The following is a 7,500-nucleotide window of genomic DNA, read 5'->3' on the forward strand; positions in this document are numbered from 1 at the left end:
TAGATTGTAGGTTGGCCAGTGCACCAGCAACCTGTTGAGATTCTACCGCTAGAGAGTTATTGGATCCATTGACTGCCAGACAGTAATATATTGGATCCCTGTCTCTAATTACGGCTCATTTTTCTTTGCCTACAAATACACCGAATATTCTGGATTATTATTTACATATTTTCGTCACTCTTCATACACCTGATAAAACTGAAATTACCAAACACTTCCTCTTCGCTCAAGGAGCTAATTACTGTACTGTAATTGTCCAGTGGCTACTTTCCGCTTGGTAAGGGTAGAAAAAACTAGCCTCTCTACCATGGTCTTCCACTGTCTTGGGTTAGAGTTGTCTTGCTTGAGAGTACACTCAGGCACACAATTCTATCTTATTTTTATTCAATTTCTTACTTAATCATCTTTTCTTTTTTTTTTAAATAGTGTGTTGGGCTGGCTTAATAGAAAGGCCATGGGTGCCTGGTTGTTTATCAAGAGGTCTTTTCCTTATCCTATTCTTTTTCTTCTTCTCAAAAACCGTCCTGACTGTCCTCACTTCCGTTTAAGTTGCTTTTCTTGGAGGTTGTTTAGCCTTGCCTCAAAGTTGACCAGTTTTTCCAACTCCTTTTTTTATAGTCTATGTGTTTGATCAATCACTTTATCAATATTTGCTTGAAGCAGATTGTTTTTGTTATCATTCTTGTTAATTTAGTTATTTAGATTGATATATACTTTTTCATCACCATTAATTCCTCTTCTGTCCGGAGACATCGAGCCAAATCCGGGACTAATACGTCCTAGATTTCGTCAATATTCGTGGTCTTCAGGCAAATATTCAAGACCTTACTGTTGCGTCCAGACAGTATGATACTATTTTGGGCTCAGAAACCTTTATTTCTAATACGAGGCACTCATATGAGCTCCTTATAACTGGTTTTATGAAGCCAATAATGTTAAAATGCGATGCCATTCCTAGAACCAGTTGGATTGCGGTGTATATTAGGACTGAGTACCCTGCTTCTCATAAGTCCTGCTATGAATGTGGATGTCATGAGATTCAGGTAACAAAAGTTTGTGGCAGGCAAAATAACTTCTATTTGTGTTCGATCTACTACCATCCACATACTGATGATCCTATCTTCGGTTGTCTTCTTTCCAATGTGGCTAGGATAAAAGATGATGATAGAAAGGCCTTTTTTGTATTTGTTGGTAATTTTAATGACCACCATAGGGAGTGGTTAAATTCTGATTCTCCTTTCGATCACCATGGCTTAAGAGATTTAGACTTAGCCTCTGAATCAAGCTGTGGGCAAATCATAATTGAAGTTACTCTCAGGTCTGGTAACGGTAACTGCTAAGACCTCCTATACACCAACTGTCCTGGCGATATAACAATTAAGGAGGGTTCTCCAGTTGGGACATCTACTCATGCCTTCATTTCATTAGTAGTGAAGACTGAGCAGCCTGTTCCTGATGTATCAGAGTCATGTAAGATTTATATGAAATCTCAGGCAGACTGGATTGGGATCTTGCATGATTTTCTGGGCTTGAAATGATCTCAATTGTATAGTAGGGTTAATCCTGTTGCACCTTTTAATGAGAATCTAGTCAACATAATTGATAGGCGTATCCCTTCTCGTGTGGTAAGGTACCGAATTAAGGAAAAACCATGGTTCAATGATGATTGCAGACGTGCTTATTTGGAGAAGCAGAAGGCCCATCATCTTTCTAAGGGTAAAAGATAAGACTTGACCTGGAATAACTATACTCAGCTAAGAGCTTTTGCTCCGAGTATTTATGCTTCAACTAAAAATGAATAAAATTTAACAATAAAAGGAACCCTTTCTGGTACGATATAGGACCATAAATGGTGGACTAACCTTAAATTTGCACTGTTTAGAGGCGATGCAACAGTTCCTCCTTTATTTAAATTGGATGGTTCTGCCACTCTTTGTCTAAAGGAAAAGACAACCGTTTTGGTAGATGTGTTAGACAGTAAGCAGAGTAATGAGACACTTGAGCTTCCTCATTCTTGTTTTCCTGTGGCTAAGGTAACTAGTCTAGCTTTTTGATGTCGTGAAATTAAAGCTCTGTTATTGGACCTTAATGCATACGGAGGTGTAGACCCAAATGATATGTTTCCTTTTTTTTATATAAAGACTGCAGATCTCTTAGTTCCAAAGATATTTGTTATTTTGTGCATGTTAGCAAGAAGTGAAGCTTTTCGCACTTGTTGGAGAATTGGTAATGTTATTCCAGTATGTAAATTAGTTAGTGGTAGCTCAACTCCAACTGATTACCGCCCAGTTTTCATAACCCCCATAGTATCTAAAGTTTTTTAACGTCTGTAAGCAAAGTGTCTTATAAGGTTTGCTGAAGGCAATCACCTGTTTCCTATTTTGCAATTTGGATTTCGTAAATGCCATGGAACATGTGATGCCCTTCTTACAATCCAGAAATTCCTTGATTGTGGTCAAGAAGTTTGTATTATTAGCCTTGATATTAGTGCTGCCTTTGACCGTGTTGATCATGAGGACCTTGTTTTCAAAATCAAACAGTTGTGAGCCGGTGGGTCGTTTCTTAGCATCATTACTGAATTGTTAAGAGATAGATCGCAAAGAGTTGTTGATGGGCACCATAGTGAGTATAGGATTGTGATATCTGGAGTTCCTCATGTTAGTGTTCTTGGCCCATTACTTTTCATACTATATACACATGAAATGGGGTTTGACCTAGATAACAAGATTGTTGCATATAAGGAAGATGCTACACTCTTTGCATCAGAATCCCTTAATAGACATCTAGCCAAAATTAGTGCATGTTGCAAATTATGGAGCATGTAGTTGAATCCTGACAGAAGTCATAGTATGATTGTAAGGAGGTCAAAGACAGTGACTCCACAACATCCGGATCTCAGCATTGATAATGTTTCTTTGACTTTGTGTGACTCTTTAAATTTTAGGTGTGGATCTCGACAGCAAATCAACTTTTGAGAAACACATTAGGTCTATGTCTTCTTGAAACGTAAGAAGAGGAAAAAAAAGATCGCTTATTGGAAAAGTGTTTAAAGATTTTTGGTGATCAATCTATTCTGAAGAAGTGTTTTAATTCTTTCATTCTACCTTGTTTTGAGTATTGTTCTCCTGTTTGGTCTTCAGATGCTGCTTCTCGTCTTAATTTGTTGGACAGAGACTTAAATCCCTTATTCTTTATCTAGATAGTAATAATCTTTGGCGCCATTTTTAAATTAGTTCATTATGTATGTTGCATAAGATTTTTTATAATTCTGACAATCTTTTACATTCTGGTCCTCCCGCGACATTTCCATTTTGTTTATAATTATATGCATGCAGTTAATTCTCATAGTCAGGCCTTCTCAGTTATGAAGCTCAATACTATACAGTACTCTAGAAGTTTTATTTCAGCTGTGATCAGGCTAGGGGATGATATCCCAATTTGGGTAGCTGAGTCAGTAGAACTAAAAAAGTTCAAAGTTGCAGCTGCTAACGTTTTTATGTTGAACAGCCTGACATAAGTTCTTTTATAGTGATTATATGAAATATTTTTTTTTAAATATTTTTAAAGTTTCAGAACGATTCTATTTCAATTGTTCATTATTTCTTATATCGTTACTTTATTTCCTTATTACTCTTCTTCATTGGGCTATTTTTCCCGGTTAGGGCCCTTGGGGTTATAGCATCTTGCTTTCTCAAACTTGGGTTGTAGCTTAGCTTGTAATATTAACACAACAACTACTACTACTACTACCACCACTACTACTACTACTACTACTACTACTACTACTACTACTACTACTGAAAGATAATAATAATAATAATAATAATAATAATAATAATAATAATAATAATAATAATAAAAATTATGATATGTTGTAAAAACCACCATAGAACGATGTTCTTTGTGTTAATACTGTTTTTTCTGCACTACTACCTATATCTCTCTGACTGAAGCCCATTTCTAACATCTTGATGACTGCAGCTTGGGTCTATTATTCTCTAGCTAGGATCACTACATTGAGTGATATATTATTGTAATTTATTTTTCTTTTTATATTCATGAACTATTACTTGCACCGATCTATTGAGTATTCAAATATGTTTGAGAAGCACTGCCAATGAAAACTTATTCCCAGCTGGTATGTCTGATTGGCTGAAGAGAGGCAAAACAGCATCTGCTAATAAGAATCATAATCTCCAGAGAAGCATTATAATATAGCAAATTACTAGCCTGCTTTTTCAGATAAAGTAAAGGTAACAGAATATATTTTTTATGAGAGACTTAAATTTCTCCATGTTCACATGTTGGCAAGCATAATGGTTTGTTTTAATTGGTGTGTTCTATATGTTAGATGATAATCGACTGGTTGTAATTCATTCCATACAACTTTAAGAAAGATTAATGGGGTTTTTGTTGTGTTCATATTCAGTGGTTTCTTCCCCTCTTCAGATATAAAATAGCTATTGAATCCATTCTATAGAAGTAGGAGTTACTATTTGCTTGGTACTGTATCATCACTGGAAATAAGGTTGGTAACCCTGTGGTAGTTTTTGTCTCAGCTGTAGATCAAGCACTATTGTATTTTTCTGTTTTCACTCAATAAATGACTTAAGAGGATTATTGCCATACACAACCAAATGACGTTGACTTGATAATGTCAGGCACTCGGAGGATAGTGATTGAATGCCTCTCTCTCTCTCTCTCTCTCTCTCTCTCTCTCTCTCTCTCTCTCTCTCTCTCTCTCTCTCTCTCAGAATACCTTGTTTTCTTTTTCTTTACTTGCTTTAAATCATCACCAACCAAACAAGTTAGATTCCTCTTATTACAATCCCCACTGGTTTTCCTTGTCTAGATTTCATTCTGGTATAGTTATAAGGGAAAAAATGCTTTTAAATCTAGATTTTTTCTATACCTTTGTGAATTTGTTTACTTGGTGTGACCATCTGACATTAAGGCTTTAGCAAAGAAATTTCTCCATTCTTCTGTGACAACTAGTTTTGCTCTGTGGTTGTCAGCTTTCATTGATTGTCTGCTAAAAAGCAGGATTGTTTGCTAATTCCATAATATTATTTAAAAAAAAATATTCTTAAATTCCTCAAATCTTATTTGGCCATCTTTAGTTAGGATTAACATAGCATATCAGGAGTAAAATCCTTTTTCTGGGAAGTATGTTATACAACATCCATCACAGAGAACTTCACATATAAACCTGAAATGCCAACAAGAAAACTCCATTGATATTTTAATGTTATCCATCTTGACCTCCGTCCTACCGGTTATATGTTGTAGCCACTTTGTGCGGTTGTACATGTTTATATTGTAATTTAGTCCTAAAGTTTCTGTATCTTCCAGGGCATTCAATGACAGTAGAGACTTTCCTACAACATATAGGGTATACTTCAACTTAATTATGTAAGTAGTCCCATCTTTCTGCATTATTTGATATATTGGCCATTACCGTTGTATTAAAAGCATTTGTAGATTATGGAAATATTATGCAATCATCAGTAAACTATGAGAGGTTATGAGGTTGAAGCAACACTTTAGCAAAGTAACCTTACAAGCAACTCACTCCGTCTTAGTTGTAGTACTCTGGTTTGATCCAGAATAGATGTATTCTTAAAATCATTTGTTCTGTCAGAACACATGTGTGACTGGTAAAATGTTGGTTTAGCTGATAATTCTTTAAAAGAAGTAAAACTTCCTGTGGGAAGATCATCACTATTAAAAGATTTAACTAAAGATAATCCACGAAGAGTTCCCTTTTTAGATATAAAAGAGTCTCTGATGGATCTTAACTGAATTGGACAAATCTGTACAGTTTAGGTACTTTATATGAGGTTGAAAATCGTGACCAGGTGCATTCATATGATAAGGCATAATGGATGTAGTCTGTGTTATATCATCAAGGTAAGTTAGCCACACTCCTTATGTTCCATATCAAATATCCGTTGCAATAGCTTCAGCCTACTGAAAGATTGACCTCACCATCTTTCAAACCTTTTTTTGTTCATTGGTTTTGTCAATCCATATGAGCTTAATTTTTTTTCTAACTGTAATTTTCTTTCAACTGTATACCCAGGCCTATCTATTCTCACTCCAATTTAGGCCTTATATATTGCATTCTCTACAGTAAATTTTGAAGCTCAACTAGTCATATATCTTTTCATTAGATTGATACGTCGGACCTGTGAGGAAAACGCTTTCTGTGATAGGATCATCATAAGCCATCGGAACTCACAGTCTTTCTATACATATTTCTTTATGACATCCTTCTTTTCAATGAGACTTTCATAAACATGATATCTGAGGCCAGAGGTTACTTTTAGACGTCTTAAAAGATACATTTAAAATAAATTAAATAAATTTTCAATCTTAGTGAAACCAATCTTTTTTATTTCGAATACAGAAGCTTGAAAAAAAAACAGTTTTCAGTCATGTTCCAGATAGCTATCCTCATTCAAATATATAAATTCTGTGCTCTAAGATTGCATAAATATTTCAGAACAGCCATCACAGATTTTCTCTTAGGTTTTAAGTTATGTGAGCTTATTTGAACACAATGTATTCAAAGCATAACTTACAAAAAAAGGGAATATATGATGGATTTCCCTTTATTTTAGTTCTTAAACTATGAAATGAATTCTCCTAATCTCTTTTAAAGAAAAAGTTCTGAATTATAATAAAAATATTACGTATATACCTCTGGTCTGTTTGACAATAGATCAAGTTTATTAATAAACATGAAAGACATATTCTTTATGACTAAATTTTTTCAGGTCTGACATTGCTGGTCCTCCAGCGTTTGGGAAATATTTGCTTCCTTGAACCAACAAAAGAAATCAGATTCCATGAACTCTTACACTCTCTCTAAGTAAGGCTCGGTAAATGGAAATTTGTGGTGATAATCCTAGTATGTGACTTGCTTTTTTTATATATATTATCGGTTGAGTCTCCCTGTGCCTTATATCCAGGTGTTTTCTCCACTAACTCTACCTTGATCTGGTATAGAAACCAGTGAGTTTTAAAAACAAATCATCAATTACACCCTGGTGTTTTTTCCGTGCCCCACAATACATGTGTTTTTTTTTTTTTTCAGTAAGCTGGGTTTATATAGAACTACTTTGCACTGTACTTCAACATCAATACATTGGATTGGCAAATAGTGAATCAAAGCAAGATAATGAAAAAAATTATGTACTTTAATCAATAGATTAGTTTCAACAGTATGGGGTCAGTGATGAGTTATTCAGTTACTTGCGGTTTATGGGAAATGTGACTGCGTGACATTAAAAGTTTTGATAAATCCATATATTTTAACACGATATACTCAATTCTAATCATCGGCTAGTCCCTCACTTTCATATGTGTTTTTTCCTTGAACTTTTTGCGAGCTTTAGAACAAGTCATATATACATACATACATATACCATGGCACTTCCTCCAATTTTGGGGGGTAGCCGACATCAACAAAGAAACAAAAACAAAAAGGGGACCTCT

At 34.9% G+C, this 7,500-nt stretch overlaps 2 long non-coding RNA genes across 5 annotated transcripts in view; both read left to right on the top strand.

Annotated features, from left to right (window-relative positions):
• LOC137634029 (uncharacterized) overlaps positions 1–6,834 on the top strand; it is an 8,766-nt gene extending 1,932 nt beyond the window's left edge. For both annotated transcript variants that reach the window (XR_011042428.1, XR_011042429.1), the window contains exons 3-4: positions 5,353–5,412; positions 6,780–6,834. This is a non-coding gene — a long non-coding RNA (uncharacterized lncRNA). The remainder of the gene's footprint in view (positions 1–5,352; positions 5,413–6,779) is intronic.
• LOC137634030 (uncharacterized) overlaps positions 6,826–7,500 on the top strand; it is a 46,470-nt gene continuing 45,795 nt past the window's right edge. For all 3 annotated transcript variants that reach the window (XR_011042432.1, XR_011042431.1, XR_011042430.1), the window contains exon 1: positions 6,826–6,874. This is a non-coding gene — a long non-coding RNA (uncharacterized lncRNA). The remainder of the gene's footprint in view (positions 6,875–7,500) is intronic.

The sequence above is a fragment of the Palaemon carinicauda genome, chromosome 43, assembly GCF_036898095.1.
Source record: "Palaemon carinicauda isolate YSFRI2023 chromosome 43, ASM3689809v2, whole genome shotgun sequence".
Lineage (NCBI taxonomy): Eukaryota > Metazoa > Arthropoda > Malacostraca > Decapoda > Palaemonidae > Palaemon > Palaemon carinicauda.